This window comes from Bufo bufo, chromosome 2 (genome assembly GCF_905171765.1).
Source record: "Bufo bufo chromosome 2, aBufBuf1.1, whole genome shotgun sequence".
NCBI lineage: Eukaryota > Metazoa > Chordata > Amphibia > Anura > Bufonidae > Bufo > Bufo bufo.
In genome coordinates this window covers 617,766,690-617,789,686 of record NC_053390.1, presented here as the reverse complement: position 1 = coordinate 617,789,686, position 22,997 = coordinate 617,766,690, and the positions used below count along the sequence as shown (strand labels likewise).

Genomic DNA, 22,997 nt, shown 5'->3' with positions numbered 1-22,997 from the left:
TAATAAGTGGCAGTAAAAAGCGGGCCTGGGTCACGTGATCGCGGTGATCCCGATCACGTGACCGTTTCTATGGAGAACGGTCACGGGATCCATAGAAATGGTCACGTGATCGGGAACACAGCGATCACATAACCCAGGCCCGCTTTTCACTGCCCCTTATTTAAATATTCATGAATAGAGACATGAAAATGGTCACGTGATCGAGAACCCCGCTATCACGTGACCCAGGCCCTCTCTTGACTGCCCCTTGTTAAAATATTCATTTGAATAATCAATAAAACATCCATTTGAAGCGCATCTAATAAACAATAAATATTCACACCAGGAACTTTAATAAATGATTTATTTTCAACATACATGTAAATGAAAATACTTTTGATGTGTATACATACTTTTAACAGATGTTTATGCTATTGTGACAACACCTGTGGGTGGTCCCCCAAGACAGAAACCACCTACAGATGTGTAGTTTTTTTACTGTTTGTATACCTGCACCAGCACCATATGATCATTTATACAAGCTAACCTGATGAAGGGGATCATAATTCCCCGAAATACATAGTTTTTTTACCATGTATAAGTTTTAATGGACTAAAGACGATTATATAACACAAGACTGTCTTGACCGGGTTTTGAAGCGCTGAAGCAGGATTTTAATTTTTTCATCAAAGCACCCTTTCTGAAAGGACTGGACATCCCTCTGCAAAGGAATCTCGACCTGCGGCAGCACACCCGAAGACAAGCCCTTGTCTAATAAATGTACAGTAGGGTTGTGCCTATATTAGCACAACCCCAAAAGGTGAACCTCCATTGTGCATTGTTTATTTTACACATACGTCATAGAACGTACTACCCTATTGTGCGCCTCTCTTATCGAGCTCTAGGCACATCCATACTTGAAAGAAGTGAAAGGGGTTTAGGCAGAAACCCTTCTGTCCTGTGGGGGGGGGTGGTCTGGTTTTATCCTTGCTATGGGGCCCTTACTTCTCTATGTACGCCACTGCCTGCAGGGGTGATCTAAGAGAAGGCATAACAATCATACAAATGGGTCAGAATAAATGTCCTCATCTTAGAAGGAAAAAAGTATCTTCCTGTTCCAAATATTCAAATCAATCAACAACCCATCCCAAACAATCTCATTTGTAATATTATTAGAGCCCTTTTATGTTGGTTTTTAAACCTACTTTCCACTAGATGTAGTGTGTGTAGTATTTAGGTCACCAGAGAGATCTCTGACCTTTGAAATATTTTTTGCAAAGTTATTAGGTCAACTCTTAAAATATTAGATCAACTCAAATAAAATATGCCCAATTTTGCTTATTTGTCTGAGTACTGCAATTCACTAATTCCACGTATTAGTTTAGTTACTTAGCTCTGAACCTGATCTAGTTTTGCTTTGTATTTATTAAGGCCCACAAATGTACACAATACACCATGTATAACTAGTGATTTGTATTAAAGTGATAGCATTAAAACTACGTTCCGATCATGTGCATCTACTGAATGCCCCTTTTGATGGATTCCATGTTAGCTATAGCAAGAATAACCTGTCAATGTTCAGTTTACTATTCCATTATTTCCAAAGTGATTTCACAGTTTTCCAATAGAATATGGAAATTAAAATGAGCTCCACTGGACTGACAGTGCCCAGGGTTCTGAAAATAGTAGCTCTCCTGCTTTTAATACGGCTTTCACAAGAAGATTTTGTATAGGCCTCTCTGGCTAACATATATTACATTCATATATACCCTGCACATGTAGAGGCACTTAATATCGTATATACATTTAGTCGTAGACTACTGGTTGCCTACTCTTGACATGTGCATTTATGTAGTATTTTGTATTGATTTAAAATATAACTTTTATTATTTGTGATAATCCTAAAATGAATTTTTTTCCCAATAATTATCTAACCTACTAGTTAAAACTCTCTCTGGACTTCGAGATGGTGCTTCCTTTTCTATTTATTTTTTGATTTTTATTTTTATACACTATAACTGCAGCAGTGGTGATTAATTAGCAGTTGCTATCGATTAATCAGCCTTTGTGGATGCAGGCTGCCTTATATTTCAATACTATATTTATACCTTATCTTATAGTAATTAGGTGGTTATTGCTGGTATATTTTGGCTCCAGCACTTGGATACTTTAGAGCCAGCCTGCTTGCTGCTCGTTGTCCAAGACTTGTGACTGTAGCCTATTTATTGCAACATTGTTGCCTGTAGTTGCCCAGTAACTTTTCCTATATAGCTGCTGCTATGCACACCACTGTCTGCTGGTAGTGCTCTTTCTGTAGTCTAACTGCTTTGATCGCTGACTATTTGTGACAGCCTGTCTCTGTTTAAACAGTCTATTGGCCCACTATTGCGGTTTGCTGCGTTTGCTTATAATGCTGTTGCCAGCGTGGTGCCATGGTGGGCTGTCACTAAGTTAGTCAGGCGCTGGGTCACTGATCTACTAGATGTCCAGAGTCTAAAATTCTAATTGCTGCCCCCCGACATGTTTCGCCATGTCTATGGCGTCTTCAGGGGATCGGGCAGACTGCCCGATCCCCTGAAGACGCCATAGACATGGCGAAACATGTCGGGGGGCAGCAATTAGAATTTTAGACTCTGGACATCTAGTAGATCAGTGACCCAGCGCCTGACTAACTTAGTGACAGCCCACCATGGCACCACGCTGGCAACAGCATTATAAGCAAACGCAGCAAACCGCAATAGTGGGCCAATAGACTGTTTAAACAGAGACAGGCTGTCACAAATAGTCAGCGATCAAAGCAGTTAGACTACAGAAAGAGCACTACCAGCAGACAGTGGTGTGCATAGCAGCAGCTATATAGGAAAAGTTACTGGGCAACTACAGGCAACAATGTTGCAATAAATAGGCTACAGTCACAAGTCTTGGACAACGAGCAGCAAGCAGGCTGGCTCTAAAGTATCCAAGTGCTGGAGCCAAAATATACCAGCAATAACCACCTAATTACTATAAGATAAGGTATAAATATAGTATTGAAATATAAGGCAGCCTGCATCCACAAAGGCTGATTAATCGATAGCAACTGCTAATTAATCACCACTGCTGCAGTTATAGTGTATAAAAATAAAAATCAAAAAATAAATAGAAAAGGAAGCACCATCTCGAAGTCCAGAGAGAGTTTTAACTAGTAGGTTAGATAATTATTGGGAAAAAAATTCATTTTAGGATTATCACAAATAATAAAAGTTATATTTTAAATCAATACAAAATACTACATAAATGCACATGTCAAGAGTAGGCAACCAGTAGTCTACGACTAAATGTATATACGATCTCTGGCTAACAGACTCTTAGGAACTTCTAGGTCTTCCTCTACACAAGGACCTCGAACCACTGCTGGGAGGTCCCCAGATATAAATGCAGAGTAATCACCAAACTACAGAGCATGTATGTGGAGAATAAAATCCAGAAATGAAGACTAGTCAACACCAAAGATCAGTCGGTGAAAACTTCAGGGCAAAACTAAATCCAATCTCAGAGTCAGAATCACTGCAGGTTAAACTAGGACAAGTGGTTTTGGCCCCTTCAAAAAACTGATTGGCAGGGCTGCTGGGAGTCAGACCCCTATCAATCTGACATTGATTACCTACCCTAAGAATATGTTATCAATATCACGACACTGCCCTTTAAGTAGAGTGCTGGAGGCTGTTATTGGCCGTTACATTTGTCCCTTGACAGGACCACTGGCAAAACCTCCTCATTGGCCAAACTAAATTTCATTTTGCCTGGACAGCCTTGCGTTCTGCACATGCTCTGCTGGAATCCATACCAGTGTCACTTTATGCACTGGAAATGGTGCAGTGGACAGGGCAGAGGATTGCTGAGATGCGAATGGTAAGTATGCCGTGCTTCGACCACTGGCACAAGGCAGGAAGGATCCATAGCTTTATGTGGTTTACACCTGATATATTATCTGCCTGAGATAAGGCAAAGTATGTTTCATCTTTAACTATGCATTTTGGTGAATATCCTATGTACAGGGTTGGAAACTGGTAGGACCTTCAATTGATAGAACATATTGCTAGATAAGTTCCTTTGTATTATACTCCCATGATTACTTGTCAACTTCTTGTCAACTCAAACCAGCTTCTCCTCGGATCTCAACAAAAAGGTATTTACGTCCTGAGAACTAAGGCACGCTGGTTATTTATTATTCTCTTTGAATGCTGATATACTTTATCCACCCCAGCTGGCACCATCAATCACTGTACAAACTCACTCAGATCACTTTTCTTCCTTATTCCCATATGTGATCGGAGCTATGCTTGAATACCTTGACCTGGTCTGCAAGCTTATATACATATATTTAGTTGCTGAAAAATCATGGCTGGTTATATACTTGCATTATGACCATTAAAACCTAAAAATGGTAAAATACTGTACTAGTGAATATATTTGCCTGATCCACAGATTCAGCATTCCATAGCATAGAGTGGTGTATATGTTATTATTTTATGCCATTGCACAATGCAATCTAATAGCAGGTGAATTGCAAATCAATCCACAAAATGTCTCATCCTCAGTTGTCATTTATGTATTAAGCTCTCAGCAACTGATGACCCACTGTCAGATTGTTATTAGCAATATATGCTGAGAAATAGGGCAGTGGAGAAGCTAATCTAAATATGACATCCAATAAAGCACCAGACTTTAGCATTTTTTGCATAATTGACTTGTGCCATGGAACAGCAAAATGCCAATATAAGTAAAAAAAAACTGTTAACAAGCTTCAACTTTTTCTTTGTGTAATTGTTTGTGGGTCATTCCATGGGATATGAAGCAATGCCTTTTTTTTTATTTTTTTTGCTGTAATATACATCAAATATCCTACTGTAAATATCAGGATAGTGATGGATTTGGTCCCAGCCATGTAAAATAAAATCCCAACAAAAACAAAGATACATTTTCTATCTCATTTCCCCAAACCAGAACAATTGATAAATGTCAATTGTACCCCAAAATAGTACCAAACTTGATGAATACGTTTTTGATTGAAATCTAAAACTTGCCCTCAAACGGCAAGACTTCAAACAACCATGTGCAGCCGGCTAGGAGAAGTGAGTGGAAGACAGGAGTAGTGTTTTAAGCTGAGGGGGGTGTTTGTACTCACAGATCAGAACAGCAATCTAAACTGTTGCGCTCCCTAGGGCTATCTAGTTACTGGAGAGCACAACATTTTTCCCTCCGGGGACACATCCTGGTATTGGGGCTCTTGCCTGGTGTTGGTTGGGGTGCCCTTGGTATTGGATAATTTGCTGGGTGCAAGGCAGGACTGATGAACGATGGAGACAAAGATCAGGCCCATGGTTAGCAATAAATAAAGTCTATCTTTACTAAGTTGATGATAAGGATTGGGGATTGTAGTACAAGTAGCAGCAAAAGGCACAGTTCCACAGTATGTAAAAGTAGTGTAATATTCTCTCAATAGCAGCATGTGGACAGCAGCAATGACGGTGGTTATAGTACTTCTCTGTCTCTAAACAACACTTTGCAGCCTCTCTCAGCAGAATCACAGGCATACAACAAAATTTCTTATTAAATCCTTTTGAATTTCCCAGGCTAAGAGGTGCAGAACTTCAGAAACGGGCGGCCAATCCATCTTGAAGTATGGAGGTTGCCTTAGCAATAATCCTTCCACAGCTGCAAAGCCTTACTGCTTAAAGAAGTAGAATACCTTGCTGTCTGAAACTTTCCCAGCCTTGTGAGTTCTAGATCTTATTAGATATCTGGTCTCTCCTTCTCTTTAGTGTAGTTTAGTAATAGGGTCACTAAGCAATTGTAAACTCAGAGGCTAGGGTTTTCTGAACTTTGGCCTAGCTGTGCAGGAGCTGTAACACACATGTCTTCTTCTTTGCACTGCTCAGACTAGACATTCTCAACACTATTTAGCACCAATTAGTCAGGCGACGGACCTAGTGCATTCTCTGACAACCTCGCACAATTTGACAAGTTGTTAACCATGTGTTGTCCATACAATGCCATCTGTTAAGTGCATGTACTTAACAAATTACAATATTTAACTCAACAAACATTGCATTAACTTTGTCAATGGTAATTAACACTTTGCAATAGTTTTTCTGGCGTACTGCATATGTCGACAGGACAATATAAAAAAACTATGGCTTTTGGAATGTAGCGATGCAAAAATGAAATAATCTTGATCTCCTAAAGGGCCAAAATAGGACCTGTCCTTAAAGGAAAGCTCTGACCAGTTCAGAATTGTCACAGACGTTCCCGTGACAGGTGGCAGGAGATCGGTGAGACTGGCAACACGTGGTTTGATTTGACATGTTTTATGTTTGGATCAAATGACGTCTGTGTTGTTTCTGGTGCTTGCCACACCTTCTTTCCCAAGGTTTGGCTATTATGGTCATTTAACCTTCTCTATTTATTGTTGTTTCTCCCACTATCCTATGCGGTTTATAGCTTCAGTTTGAGTTGTTGTCACGGACGTTCCTGCGACAGGTGGCAGGAGATCGATGAGACTGGCAACACATGGTTTGATCTCACATGTTTTCTGTTTGGATCAAATGATGTCTGTGTTGTTTCTGGTGCTTGCCACACCTTCTTTCCCCAGGTGTGGCTATTAGGGTCATTTAACCTTCTCTATTTATTGTTGTTTCTCCCACTCTGCTATGCGGTTTATAGTTTCAGTTGTTGTCACGGACGTTCCCGCAAAGGTGGCAGGAGATCGGTGAGACTGGCAACACGTGGTTTGATCTGACAGGTTTTCCCTGTGGATCAATTGGAGTCTGTGTTGTTTCTGGTATGGCCACACCCCTCGCCTCAGGTGTTGCTAATGTGGTCATTTAACCTTCCTTATTTATAGTTGCTTCTCCCACACTGCTGTGCGGTTTATAGCTTCAGTTTCAGTTTTGGATTGCTGGTGTGTGGATCTCAGCGGAGTTCCTGGTGCTTCCATTGCTCCTTTGAAATTAAGTCTTTCCTTTCCCTTTTGTATTTTGTTTGGGTTCTGCGTGTTGCATTTCCCTATTGTTTGTATTAGACCTGAAGGAAACTCCTGTTCATCCTTCCTTTTGGAGGAACAGGTAGTCTCGTCCCTGCCATTAGTACCAGGTCCTATAGGGCTAGATAGGACACTAGGTACTCCTGTGTATGAACACACCTATCTCTGGGGTCTGTTCATACTGATAGTCAGTCAGGATTTTGGTTAGGGTCTTACTAGAAGGTGTCGATCTTCTCAGGCCAGTTCTCGGGCCTGATTCCCTGTTCCCCCCTTCCCTCTTATGCTCGGTATAGTGTTTCCCTCCTACACCGAAGCGTGACAGTTGTGGATAGCTGGTGTGTGGATCTGGGCTGAGTTCCTGGTGCTGCCATAGCCACTTGAAGTTAAGTGTTTTCTTTCCCTTTTGTATTTTGTTTGGGTTATTTTGTGTGTTGCATTTCCCTGTCATTTGTATTAAGGCCTGAGGGAGACTCATCTTTGTCCTTCCTTTTGGAGGAACAGGTTGTCTCAGTCCTGACATTAGTACCAGGGTCCTATAGGGTGAGTTAGGACATTTGGTATTCCTGTGTATGAACTCTCCTACCTCTGGGATCTGTTCATACTGGTAGTTAGTCTGGACTTTAATTAGGGTTTTACTAGGAGGTGTCCATCTCCTTTCCCTAGTTTCCAGGCCTTATTCCCTCACATGTTCGGTGTGGTGTTTCCCTCCCACACCCGAATATGACATTATAAACCGTCATTCTTTTGCTTGTTTCAATACAGCCATGAATCCTATTTCTGCACTGGCCGGACAGCTGCAGCGGCTGTCTTTGGAGGTAGCTAACCCCTGCACGACCATCTCGCAGATCCAGACACCACAGGCTGATGGTCAAAGTGGTGGTTACCAAGCCTGTTTCGAACCTTAAGTTGCCCTCCCGGACAGATTCTCTGGGCGAAGTGATAATTTAATTTGTTTAGGGATGCGTGCACATTGTATTTTAGGCTACATCCACACTCATCTGGGGATGAGATTCAGAGAGTTGGTGTGGTTATTTTGTTGCTTAAAGGGGACGCTCAGTCATGGGCTTTTTCCAGGGGCGAGCTACTCCTGGATCTGCTTTTAAGCATATTGGTCATTTGAAGGTAGTGTGTTTTTTCTGTGGACAAAAGGGACATTTTATCGATGTATGTCCATGCATTCAGCATAAAAAAGAAAAAAAAAGGGGACGTCTAATTCCCATCTGACTCTTGGAGGGGCGAGAGGGGAGTCAGAGAATGTACATTTGTCTTTGACTGGTAGTACCCGATTCCTCCTGACTGCCGAGGTGGCACTAAAGTCCAACACTGTGGGGATTGAATAGTGGTAGGTTGTGGTGGCTCACTAGCAAGTAGTTAAGGTATGGTGCTGCAAGCTCATATAGAGGGAATCACTGTGGGGATTGAGGTGTTTATCGACAGTGGGGCAGGGGTGAACCTGATTGATCAACCATATTCCCGGAGTTAAGTTGCCCAAATCTAGGTTGTATAACCTTTCTGGACCCGAAAGAACGGCCATGAGAGAGTATATTACCAAGAGTTTGGCTAAAGGACACATAAGACCTTCCAAATCTCCAGTGGCAGCAGGGTTTTTCTTTGTTAAAAAAAATGACGGAACTCTCAGTCCATGCTTGGATTTCGGCGAGCTCAATTGGTAAATGGCGCCCATGTGCATTTCTCTCAAAAAAAAACTCTCTGCCGTAGAGAGAAATTACGATGTGGGGAACAGAGAGTTGCTGGCCATTAGGTTGGCTTTTGAGGAGGGACGTCATTGGTTGGAAGGGGCATCACAGTGTTCACAGATCACAAAAACCTGGCTTACCTGGAGTCGGCTAAATGACTGAACCCGAGGCAGGCCGGATGGTCTTCGTTTTTCACCAGATTCAATTTCATTGTCACTTATCGTCCTGGGGTTAAGAACGTCAAGGGAGATGCCTTATAACGTACTTTTCCTGGAGGTGGTGATTTTGAAAATCCAAGTCCAATGTACGGTTCTTACGGGACACCCTGGGAGTAGATCCACTGCCTACTTCATCTCTCGTAGATTCTGGTGGCCAGGGTTGCGTAAGTGTATTGAGAACTATGTTTCGGCCTGTAGTGTCTGTGCACGCGCTAAGATGACATATCTCGACCTTCTGGATCTCTGCTTCCGTTGCCCATACCGTCCAGACCATGGACTCACTTGTCTATGGATTTTATTACTGATCTGCCTAATTCGTCTGGAAAGACAGTTATTCTGGTGGTAGTTATCGTTTTAGTAAAATGGTGCACTTTATAGCATTGCCTGGCCTATCTAATACTAAAACACTTGCGCATTGTGAAACTTCATGGCATTCCCTCTGACGTGGTCTCAGATCGCGGTACTCAGTTTGTGTCCAGATTCTGGAAAGCGTTCTGTATTCAACTGGGGGTGCAACTGTCTTTTTCTTCTACTTTTCATCCTTACTTAAGATGTTTTGTCTCTGAGAACCAGGAGGAATGGTCCTCGTTTTTGTCTTTGGCAGAGTTTGCCATAAACAATCGTAAACAGGAATCCACTGGTAAGTCGCCATTTTTTGGGGTATATGGGTTTCACACAATTTGGCACATCTGGTTTGGACACTTCCAGTATCCCTGAGGAGGAATGTTTTTCATCATCATTGTCTTCTATATGGCGGAAAATTCTTAATAACTTGATAAATATGGGCAACAAGTATAAACTTGTGGCTGACAGGAAACGTATGAATGGACTGGACCTAAGTGTGGGTGATTTTGTGTGGCTGTCCACAAGAAATATTAAGATAAAGGTTTCTTCATGGAAGTTGGGTCCAAGGTTTATTGGTTCATATAAGATCACTGCCATTATTAATCCTGTAGATTTTCATCTTGAACTTCCTCAGGCTCTGAAAATTCATAATGTGTTTCACAAATCTTTGTTGAAGAGATATGTTGAACCTTTGGAGTCGTCCCCCTTGCCACCCGCTCCTGTCATGGTGGACGGCAGTTTGGAATTTCAGATCGCCAAGATTATTGACTCTCGATTTCTACATAGATCTCTTCAGTATCTTGTTCACTGGAAGGGTTATGGACCAGAGGAGAGGATGTGGGTACCGGCATCTGACGTAAATGCCAGTCGTTTGGTGAAAGCCTTTCACAACGTCTCATCTGGATAAGGTTGGTCCTGGGTGCCCGGAGATCACTCGTAGAAGGGGGGGTACTGTCACAGACTTTCCCGCGATAGGTGGCAGGAGATCGGTGAGACTGGCAACACGTGGTTTGATCTGACATGTTTTCTGTTTGGATCAAATTACATCTGTGTTGTTTCTGGTGCTTGCCACACCTTCTTTCTCCAGGTGTGGCTATTATGGTCATTTAAACTTCTAAAAATATATATATGTATAGCACGCAAGGAAGAGAATTGACCCCGTGTAAGGGGATCTAACCTAGCATACAAGGTGCGTATACACTGTTACTTAGAGACCAAGGGAGGCATAAGAGGTGAAAATGGAAAAGATACAGGATCGGGTCTCTCAGACCTATAGTTGCCCTGCATCTACCTCATCAATAACCCCCTCAATCTCACCCTCAGACTGTCCCTGTGTGCGGCGCCAAGGTGGGCTGCCCGATCATTCGCCCAAAGCAAAAAGAGGGACAGAAAGATTGTAACAACACTGAGCCGTCAAGGCCTTATCGCTCAGGTACACTAAACAATGAACAAGTTACGCCCCAAACGCGTTTCTTAAGCTGTAAGCCTATTCATCAGGGGACCATAGAGACAATACAGTAAACACTTAAATAGAGCGCGACTGTAAAGGAAAGATAAGTAGAGAACAGTGAGAGGTAAAGTCTCTCTTAAATACTTATCAGTAAATCCCAGGCCGAGCTTTCATGTGGTGCGCAACAGGGAAGCAATGTCCAGATAAAATGCGCTCACGGCGCCTCAACGGTAGTACACCGGAGGCGCCTGTTGTGCTGCATACGACAAAACTGGTTTAGGTGAGTTAGGACATTAGGTATTCCTGTGTATGAATTCACCTACTTTTGGGGTCTGTTCATACTGGTAGTTAGTCCGGACTTTGATTAGGGTTTTACTAGGAGGTGTCCATCTCCTTTCGCTAGTTTCCAGGCCTTTTCCCTCATCCCTTTCCCTCCTATGTTCGGTTTGGTGTTTCCCTCCCACACCTGAACGTGATAAGAATTTTTTGTATTTCTGCATAAATTTGACCTACATCAGGTTTTTATGCAATACCTAAAAGGAGATAAAGATAACCAAATCAAACAAATTAATGGATTCAGTACCTAGTGTTACCCTATTGTGCAGCAATAACAGCTACTAAACGTTTCCGGTATTTGTTGATTAGTCCTTTACATCAGCATAGGGCAATTTTAGCCCATTCCTCCATACAAAACAGCTTTGTTACTGGGATTATTTAGTAAAACAGACAGGTCAGAGGAGGTGACAGGTCATGATACAATGACCATATAATAGTTAGACACTAGGTCCACACAGGCGCTTTTCTATAAAGAGATTACAGCACGGATCAGACCCATTCACAGGAAAAACAAGATGATGACTTGTCACCGCTCCAGGCCCACTGTAAATCTTTAATGGAAGGGGGAGGGGCAGTCAACTGGTCTATTCACCTGGTTTCCAGGGCCCCTACACTCAATTGTATTTGTGTCCTAGGGAGCACATGGCACTGACATAGGCACAGCCTGCAGTGTTCCACATGAGCAGATGCAGCAATAACTGGCCAGGTCTGCATCATGGGATGAGAAAAAACACACTCCCAGCTCTGCCAGTATGCTTAAAAGGGGATGCAGGAGTAGCTCCCCCTAATTGCATGGGTTCGTCATACCCAGGAGTAGCTTTACCCAAAGTGTCAGAGGAGGACGTCCTGAGAGTGGGGGCCCCTAGATCTATCTCTCAGGCGTCTATTAATGCGTATAGCAAGAGACATAGCAGCCTCCAGAGACACTGGAGTTTCATGAAAGGCCAAAGCGTCCTTCAGCCTCTCTGATAACCCTTGACAAAACTGGCTACGGAGGGCAAGATTGTTCCACTCCGTATCCGTAGCCCACCTCCTAAACTCAAAGCAATAAATCTCAGTGGAACGGTCACCCGGACGAAGGCCGCGCAGCTTGGTTTCAGCTAGAGAGGTCCGATCCGGATCATAGATAGATAAGACCCAAAGCTTCGAAAAATTAATCTACCAACCGGAGAGACTGTGATCTGGTCGGCAGAGAAAAAGCCCATGACTGCGCGTCCCCCTTAAGCAAGGAAATAACCACACCGACTAGCTGTTTCTCATCCCCAGATAAGTTTGCACGCCTCCCTAAACAATATGAAATTATCACGTCCCCCAGAAGATCTGTCCGGGGGGGTAACTTTAGGCTCCAGATAGACCTGGTCTCCACCGCTACCACCAGGACCAACAGCCTTTGCAGCTGAGCTGCCAGTGCAGCAATAGGATCCATGGCTGCACACAAACAAAGACAGTTTTGGTGGTTTATAATGTCACGCTTCGGTGTGGTAGGGAAACACCACACCGAGCATAGGAGGGAAAGGGGAAAACAGGGAATCAGGCCTGAGAACTAGGGAAGGAAGATGGACACCTCCTAGTGAAAACCCTAACCAAAATCCTGACTGACTACCAGTATGAACAGACCCCAAAGGTAGGTGAGTTCATACGCAGGAATACCTAGAGTCTTATCTAGCCCTATAGGACCCTGGTACTAATGGCAGGGACGAGACGACCTGTTCCTTCAAAAAGGAAGAACGAACAAGAGTCTCCTTCAGGCCTCATACAAACAATAGGGAAATGCAACACACAGAACCCAAACAAAATACAAAAGGGAAAGGAAAGACTTAATTTCAAAGGAGCAATGGAAGCACCAGGAACTCAGCCGAGATCCAACCACAATCTATCTAAAGGTGCAAACAGAAGCTATAAACTGCACAGCATTGTGGGAGAAGCAACTATAAATAGAGACGGTTAAATGACCCTAATAGCCACACCGGGGAAAGAAGGTGTGGCAAGCACCAGAAACAACACAGATGTAATTTGATCCAAACGGAAAACATATCAGATCAAACCAAGTGTTGCCAGTCTCACCAATCTCCTACCACCTGTCGCGGGAACGTCTGTAACAGTGTGTGGCTCTATCTATAGGTGGCACCAAGCATATACTATAGCACTATATACACAGGGCAGGGGTACTGTATGTGACACTTTATTTTCATGGTATGTTTCATGATTAAATTCAGGGGCACACTGTATGCTGCTATTATATTTATGGCCATGCCAGTGGCAGTGAGGTGTTTGTGTTAGTATATACGTAGGGTGCGATATGTTGGTAGAGTGAGAAGATAAAGACCTCTTCTCAACAACATCTGCAGAGAGAAGTTGTGGCTGGGAGTAGTCATCATGGTGATCTGAACCAGATGGAGAACTCAGGACGGGATGTCACCTGTAAATCACTAAATGTAAAAGATTATTCTGCCACCACTACATTACTGCTGTAGTCTCTTGCATGATCTACGGCTAATGACACATGGTAGCATTCATATTTCCCAGTATGTATGTAGTTTCATGCCATATAAGCCTATTGGGCAAGGTCTAACCTGACTATTCAAATGATATCTGTATTGAACTTTTTAAGCTGGTGATGTACTTATGTACTATGCTTGATTGTGGGGCTGTATTTGTGTTATAAGCCTGGTTCAGGTGCTGTATTTATGTACGGAGGTTAATTCTGGCACTGCATTTATGGTATGAACTTGGCTCTGGTGCTGTATTTCACTTAGGCTGAGTTCACACTTCAGTTATTTGGTCAGTTATTTCCATCAGTTATTGTGAGCCAAAACCAGGTGCAGGTCAAAAACACAGAAGAGGTGCAGATCTTTCCATTGCACCTGATCTCTGAGTAGGCTTCACTACTGGTTTTGGCTCCCAATAAATTATGGAAATAACTGATCAAATAACTTAAGTGTGAACTCAGCCTTATGTGCTTCGTTTTGGTGCTGTAATTGACTTATTGGCTTGCTTCTGGTGTGTTATCTATGTAGTGAGCTTGGTTCTGGCACCGTATTAACGTAGTGAGCTTGGTTCTGGTGCTGTATTTGTGTAGTGAGCTTGGTTCTGGCACTGTACTTGTGTTCTGAACTTGGTTCTGATGCTGTATTTATGTTATGAGCTTGGTTCTGGTGCTGTATTTGACCTATAGGCTTGGTTCTGTTGCTGTTCTTGTGTAGTAAGCTTGGATCTGGTGTTTTATTTACACCCAGCCATAGGATGTGCCTTTGCAATTGTAAGTACGCACTGGGGGGGGGGGCCACTCAGATATGTTTTGTCCCAGAAACCATGCCTGCCCCCGGCGCTGAACCCGAGTACAGATAATGTAGGACAATGTACTCCTATGTAACACTACAGATGAAACAGTGATAACTCTGTGAGTGCAGAGAATGTAGTACATGTTACGTGCAGTCCTATGTAACACCACAGATAACACAGTGATAACTCTCTGAGTACAGAGAATGTAGTAGATGTTACCTGCAGCCCTATGTAACACCACAGATAACACAGTGATAACTCTCTGAGTACAGATCATGTAGTATATGTTACCGGCAGTTCTATGTAACAGAACAGATAACATAGTGATAACTCTCTGAGTACAGATAATGTAGTAGATGTCACCTGCACTCCTATGTAACACCAGGAATAACATAGAGTGTGCCCTGAGGGATGAAAGTGTGCCTTCTGCTTTCGCTGCAAAAGCCCTAGGGAGCAATGGTCTGAGGGAAGCCACCATGACAGACTGTGATAGCCAGAGCCACTACCACTCCCATCCTTTGCTCAGGCTCCTTAGGGGCTCGCTGCAAACTTCTACTTGCAGAATATAGCAATGAGACTGCTGCCTACAATTTTTTTCACTGCACTGGTATGTTGGGGTATGTAATTGTTTTTTCTTTATGAGAATGAAGAAACAAGAACAAGAAGGATATCTGAATGGTGTTGTCATGTCACCTTTAGTTGTAGGATCTCACAAAACTGTGGTATTTAATTATTCAACTCATGTGGTTAAAATAAGTGCAACCCTTCCTGCCAAAGATGAAATCCAATATTTTACCAATGGTAGCTGAGTCAGTTCTCACACTTTTGATGAAGATAAGATATTATTCAATGAAAGATTAATACCCTAAATACCCAAAAAATCGGATATTTTATAGTCGAAATATTCTGGGGGGTGTATACATTGATATTACATTTTTTACTTATATAAAATGTGATTTTATTTTTAAAAAAATCCAACAAACCAAATATGCTTGGGTCTATTTAGACATACTGCCAAAACCTACAGAAATGTATATCATATACATTACTGTATATCTCGGTTCTGTAGTCAATACTAGGTTTGAATAGGATATATGACTTTCTGATTGTCATAGCACTCCTGGAATTAGTTACTGTCCTCGCCTTAAAAGTGCTCACAAGTAGGGTATTGTAAGTAATCATGCCCATACACAGTTCTTGGTTTCTACTTTTTGATCATTTAGTCTAAGTGCCTCATCTCACCAGTACATTTCCAACATCTGTAGTGTGCAAGATTATATGCTTGTACTGAATGTGTAATATATTTAAAAAAATTCATGTTAAGCTGGTCATGCACATTAGATAGCTGTCAGCTAAATGTTTGTTTGGTTGGCCGACATCTCTCCCAATCCTACCACACATACGCATGTGCAGCTCTGCCAAGAATGGGTAAATAGTGAGGGGGAGATAGGTGTTGCCAGACTCCTCTGATAGAGGCCTATATCCCTGCTAACAAAAGCACCAAGCAATTGAATCCAGCTTGCCTGATCCTTATCTCCCCCAGCATCAGCCATGAAGGGAAAGTAGGGAGGGAGGCCACCATATACAGTAGCAAGATAAAGTATGTGAACCCTTTGGAATGATATGGATTTCTGCACAAATTGGTCATAAAATGTGATCTGATCTTCATCTAAGTCACAACAATAGACAATCACAGTCTGCTTAAACTAATAACACACAAAGAATTAAATGTTACCATGTTTTTATTGAACACACCATGTAAACATTCACAGTGCAGGTGGAAAAAGTATATGAACCCCTAGACTAATGACATCTCCAAGAGCTAATTGGAGTGAGGTGTCAGCCAACTGGAGTCTAATCAATGAGATGAGATTGGAGGTGTTGGTTACAGCTGCCCTGCGCTATAAAAAACACACACCAGTTCTGGGTTTGCTTTTCACAAGAAGCATTGCCTGATGTGAAAGATGCCTCGCACAAAAGAGCTCTCAGAAGACCTACGATTAAGAATTGTTGACTTGCATAAAGCTGGAAAGGGTTATAAAAGTATCTCCAAAAGCCTTGCTGTTCATCAGTCCACGGTAAGACAAATTGTCTATAAATAGAGAAAGTTCAGCACTGCTGCTACTTTCCCTAGGAGTGGCCGTCCTGTAAAGATGACTGCAAGAGCACGGCGCAGACTGCTCAATGAGGTGAAGAAGAATCTTAGAGTGTCAGCTAAAGACTTACAAAAGTCTCTGGCATATACTAACACCCCTGTTAGCGAATCTACGATACGTAAAATACTAAACAAGAATGGATTACATGGGAGGATACCACAGAGGAAGCCACTGCTGTCCAAAAAAAACATTGCTGCATGTTTACAGTTTGCACAATAGCACCTGGATGTTCCACAGCAGTACTGGCAAAATATTCTGTGAACAGAAAAAACCCAAAGTTGAGTTGTTTGGAAGAAACACACAACACTATGTGTGGAGAAAAAGAGGCACAGCACACCAACATCAAAACCTCATCCCAACTGTGAAGTATGGTGGTGGGGGCATCATGGTTTGGGGCTGCTTTGCTGCGTCAGGGCCTGGACGGATTGCTATCATCGAAGGAAAAATGAATTCCCAAGTTTATCAAGACATTTTGCAGGAGAACTTAAGGCCATCTGTCCACCAGCTGAAGCTCAACAGAAGATGGGTGTTGCAACAGGACAACGCCCCAAAGCATAAAGTAAATCAACAACAGAATGGCTTAAACAGAAGAAAATACGCCTTCTGGAGTGGCCCAGTCAGAGTCCTGACCTCAACCCAATTGAGATGCTGTGGCATGACCTCAAGAAAGCTATTCACACCAGACATCCCAAGAATATTGCTGAACTGAAACAGTTCTGTAAAGAGCAATGGTCAAGAATTACTCCTGACCGTTGTGCACGTCTGATGTGCAACTACTGGAAACGTTTGGTTGAAGTTATTGCTGCCAAAGGAGGTTCAACCAGTTATTAAATCCAAGGGTTCACATACTTTTTCCACATGCACTGTGAACGTTTACTGTGTTCATAAAAACATGGTAACATTTAATTATTTGTGTGTTATTAGTTTAAGCAGACTGTGATTGTCTATTGTTGTGACTTACAGTAGATGAAGATCAGATCACATTTTATGACCAATTTGTGCAGAAATCCATATCATTCCAAAGGGTTCACATACTTTTTCTTGCAACTGTATAGTAGAAGGTTGGTGTGAGAAAACCCACTGGGAGGGGGAGATGAATGGCGAAACTAACCTCGCCACTGGGTTTTGGAGGGGCCTGTTTGCCAGCCTCTTGCCTCAGGATTATGGCCCATATACTAACTTTGAAGGAGAAGACAGACCGGCCGCACAGCCTAAATCTGTGGAACTGTTTTGGGCAGGAAAGCCATGCTTGCGGTCGGCCAAATGTGACTTCCATGGAATTCGGGAACCCCTGCTCGGATCTGGGTGATTTTTGGATATGTTGTTCACTCAGATCAGAGCAATCCATGGATGTATAAATTATGGGGATATGGGGGGTTTTGAGGTGGTTTCTGTGTTTTGGGGAAAAATGTGTGTTTTCTGCCACCCCCGTGGACCTGGTTGGGAACTGAGGACATAACATAAAACTATACATTCAACAAACACAATGGCATCGTCTGTGACGCAATTAACAAACACAATGGCATTGCCTGTGACGCACTCAATAACAGAATAGGCATTGTCTTTGACGCAATCAACAAAATACAATTACCAAAACACAATGGGCTCTGCCTGTGATACAATTACTAAACATAATAGGCTAACTTAATCACTCACAGGCAGAAAACACAAATTTTTCCCCAAAACACAGAAACCACCTCAAAACCCCACATATCCCCATAATTTATACATCCATTAATTGCTCTGATCTGGGTGAACAATATATCCAAAAATCACCCAGATCCGAGCTGGGGTTCCCGAATTCCATGGAAGTCACATTTGGCCGACCGCAAGCATGGCTTTCCTGCCCAAAACAGTTCCACAGATTTAGGCTGTGCGGCCGGTCTGTCTTCTCCTTCAAAGTTAGTATATGGGCCATAATCCTGAGGCAAGAGGCTGGCAAACAGGCCCCTCCAAAACCCAGTGGCGAGGTTAGTTTTGCCATTCATCTCCCCCTCCCAGTGGGTTTTCTCACACTGCTCCCCCTTAGTCCATGGATCGGCATACCCGCCTAGACCCTGATGGGTTGGCTACGGGATGATCGGGAAACGCAAAGGTTAAAGTTCCATCTCTGTTTGGCGCAATAAACCGTCTGCATTTCCATTCTGTTTGCCGGGCCTGTACTGCATAGTGAAGTTGTACGGTTGTAGGGCCAGGCTCCAGCGTAATAGTCTAGGATTGTCCCCGGCTACTCGATTCAACCACACTAGGGGGTTATGGCCAGTCATTAAAGTAAATGGGCGGCCATACAGGTAGGGTTGGAGCTTCTTGAGGGCCCACACCAAGGCTAAGCATTCTTTCTCCACGGTGGCGTAACTGACTTCCCGGGGTAGTAGTTTGCGGCTAAGGTACGCCACCGGGTGCTCCATCCCATCATTCCCCACTTGACTTAGTACGGCTCCCAGTCCAAACATGGAGGCATCTGTGTGTACAAGAAACAGTTTGTTATAGTCTGGGGCGGCCAACACAGGTGCCTCGCTGAGGGCGGCCTTTAGTTTTTGAAATGCTTCCGCACACTCCGGAGACCAAACTACTTGCTTTGGAAGGGCTTTCTTGGTTAGGTCAGTGAGGGGTTTGGCCAGGGCATGTCACGGATAATGTTGCAGATAGCTGGAACTTATAAATAAACATCCGACTGGCTTGATCCCAAACTAAGGAGCATATGGGTGAGCCCTATAAAACCCTAAGATCTCTCCCTGACTGCTATGCCCATGCAAGGGTCTGAATGGTAGACGATTGCATGCCCACGTACTTAACACTGTGTGACACCTGAAGACCCTATAATAGTGAGGCGACACGACCACCGTCTCCCTGCACTTAATACGGACGGAGTCAGGGTCACCTAGAATCAAGCCAGCAAGGAAACACAAATAAAGAAAAAGACTTATCTTAGCAAACAGCAGCAGCAGCCTCCAGCAGTGAACACCTCATCCAAGTAGTATAAACCGCAAAGTGAGGCAGTATGGGAGGGAATATAAAGGGAGACAATTAGTCTAAATAGGTGACACCTGGGAGAAGGAAAGGAGATGACAAAGTGAAACCAAAACAAAGAACGTCATGCAAGAGGTAGAGAAGAACGTCTGCCAGACCTTCTCACAGAACTGGCGGTGACAGGGCACTATACTCGGGGACAAATTTCCGGTAATACCTTGCCGTCCCTAGAAACGCAAGCACTTGGGTTTTGGTGCGCGGTTGGGGCCAGTTGGCAATAGCTTCTACTTTGGCGGGTTCAGGCCGCTGTTTGCCGGAACCCACCCGATGCCCGAGGTACTGAACCTCTGCCATTCCTATATGGCATTTGTCGGGCTTAAGCGTAAGCCCTGCTGCCTGAATTCTCTCTAGTACCCTGGAGACATGTTCAAGGTGAGACTCCCAGGTGCCGCTGTAGATGGCTATGTCATCCAGATAGGCACATGCGAAGTACTGAAATCCCTCTAGGAGTCGGTCAGCCATCCGCTGAAAGGTAGCCGGGGCATTCTTCATCCCAAAGGGCATAACCTTTAACTGGTATAGCCCAAATGGGGTGACGAATGGGGATGGCTGCGGGCTCCAGAGGGATCTGCCAATATCCCTTACATAAATCCAGGGTAGTGAGATAATTCCCCCCAGCCATTCTATCTAAGAGTTCATCTATTCTGGGCATGGGGTAGGCATCCGTTATGGTTCGGTCATTGAGCTTACGGTAGTCGACACAGAAGTGAGTCGTGCCGTCTCGCTTCGGTACCAGTACCACCGGGGAGGCTCAAGGACTCTGGGAGGGTTCTATAACCCCTAGTTGGAGCATCTCCTGTAGCTCGGAGCCCATATTGTTTCTAACGGCCGCAGGAATACGGTAGGGCTGCTGCCTTAGTGGAGTTTCTCCTTGGGTCTCCACGCGGTGGACAGCATCGGAGGTGTACCCAGGTAAGACGGAAAACATGGCCCGTTATTCCTGAAGCAGCTGAGAGGCCTCGCCCTTTTCCCGGGCGGTTAACGTCTCGCCCAGCTGTACCTGATCTATGGAGTTGGGGCTGGGGACTAGTAAGTCTGGTAAGGGCAGCCCCTCGCTGTCCTCACAGGCAGGGGCGCATACGGCTGCCACATCGCCTGTCCATTCAAAATAAGGTTTCAGCATGTTCACATGAAAGGCTCTTCTGATCCTTTTATCTGAACACTTCCTGACTATGTAGGTGGCGTCACTGATTTTCTCCACAACCTTAAAAGGCCCCTATGTTATATCCTCAGTTCCCAACCAGGTCCACAGGGGTGGTACCCTTTTTGGAAAATGTGTATATAAGTCAATGCTTGTGTGTTCAATAAAGAGTTCCTGTTTTACCCTTCATCATGTTGAGGCTGGTGTTTGGGTAACTGATCGACACTGGGGAATGCTATACGCTATATACTCCCCTGGCTATAACTACTAGTTCTTGTAAGAGCTGTTCCTGTTCCTGTTCCTGGTTCCTATGGTTGTTATGGTGTCGAGTGGAGTGCTTGGAGTCCTCGGGAAGCACTAGGAGCATCCATCAACAGAGGTACCCTGTCGGGGTGCCAGGAGATCCGTTACAGTTGGCAAAATCTGATGCTCAAAACCTAAGTTCCCTATCAGTATGTCTTTGGAGTATGGGAGAAACTGGTGTACCCGCAGGAAATCCACGCAAACACTAGGAGAACATACGAACTCCATGCATATGTTTTTCTTGGTCAGATTCAAACCTAGGACCCCAGCACTGCAAGGCACCAGTGCTAACTACTGAGCGACCGTGCTGCCCAGATAGAGCAACAGGTGTAGGTGTCACTGCATTGTACTGGTTTATTGTTAGGGAATGGTCTGATAAGAGGTCTATAGGAACAAAAATAAAAAACTTTTTAATTTTTCACATTTTCTAGTCCATTTATTTTTTTACCTCTAATGTTAATTCACATCACACATGCACACATAATTTACTCTAACGCTGTTTCCATAATTTCATTTTTGCCATATAACTTCACAGTAGGCTTCTGCATGTATTTATTGTAAGTGAAAGCCACAAACAGCAGACATAACCTCGTAGCATACATAATAGATGACAACAAGCATCAAAGGGGATGAGATGCTTTACCAGCACCACACCCCTGTGTTTGACAATAGGTGTGGATCCCAGCCCATAGACTCCCACTGTTATGTCAGTGGCCCATGCCAACCACTGTCCCACTTCCTTAGGCAGGCACAGGTTCCATATCTCTGGCAGTATGGAACCACTGTAATTCCTATACCCTCCAGAAACGGGCTGGCTAGACCCCTCCAGCCTGTGTATCTACCTTGCTATTACCTGTTACTTAATTCTCTGCTGCCTGCCCTGACCTTGGCTTAATACTGACTACGAGTATAGCCTGTCCCTTACATGCAGTGTCTCTTAACCCTTGTGAGTATGCAGCCATAAACACAGAGACCACTCCAAGAGGTAGCAGTCTGGTGTGTGTGCCCTGCAGCAAAGTCCAGATCCCTGTATAAAAGTTGAAAAGTGAAAACCAGACAACCACCAGGATAATGCCCTTAGGTTTAGCTAAATCCGTTGGTTGGCACACTGCTGCAACACCCACAGATGTTGTCTTCTAACATCTCATTCCCTTTAAGCCTTGTCACAGAGCTGATCTGTAAAACAAGTGTCTTTCTAGTTCTGTTCCTACAGTGTTGATCTCCCAGTTTGATATCTTTCAACCAAACTTACCAACTATCGCCCAGTATGAGTCTTCTTTTCTGTGATCAAATGACTGTTTGATCAAGCTGGATGTGGTTGGATAATCTCTAAAATCTTTTACATACTGAAAAGATTTGTGAATGTAACTTTTGGCTCTTTTATCTGAAACAACTGCAATTTTAGGCTTAGCAGTCATTAAAAAAGCTCTCAGGGAGCCATTTGTATATATTAACTGTTCAGACATCCTTATTTATTTCTCAAGTCCAAGAGGGATGGCAACTGTGTAATACTGACCATAGTGTAATGCAAGGAGAAAAAGATTGCTGTAATACATGAGCAAAATATTAACTATTAGATGATTTCAACGATTACTTGATGTTAGATCATATATAATTGAAAATTAATAAGTAGCAAAAGTAGTTTTCATAAATTTTCTGCATTTCTAGAAATCATCTCAAAGGGGCTGTCCCAGTTATTTTTAAAACTGATAAAAGGCAGGGATAGTGATATAAAGTCAAAGAAAAAAGAAAAACGTTATGGCTCTTAAATGTGAGGATGAAAAAAAAAAAAAAAAAAAGGAAAAATGTTCGGTAATTAAAAATAAATAAAATCGAATGGTCACTAAGGGTTTAATGCCTGCATTTCATATAAACAATAACTATGTCATCTTTGTGACATCACAACAGTGTGGTCACATGACAATCAGCGGATTACATCATCCCTCTGTGTCACAAGAATGACAGATCACAGCATAATTATTCTTTACATAGCACAGGCATTAAAATTGCAATAAGTGATGCATAGGGAGCTCATT

The 22,997-nt window shown here is 43.3% G+C and overlaps 1 protein-coding gene across 1 annotated transcript in view; it reads right to left on the bottom strand.

Annotated features, from left to right (window-relative positions):
* The window catches only part of LOC120990988 (UPF0462 protein C4orf33 homolog), a 112,774-nt gene that overhangs the window by 29,553 nt on the left and 60,224 nt on the right, over positions 1-22,997 (bottom strand). The window lies entirely within an intron of this gene.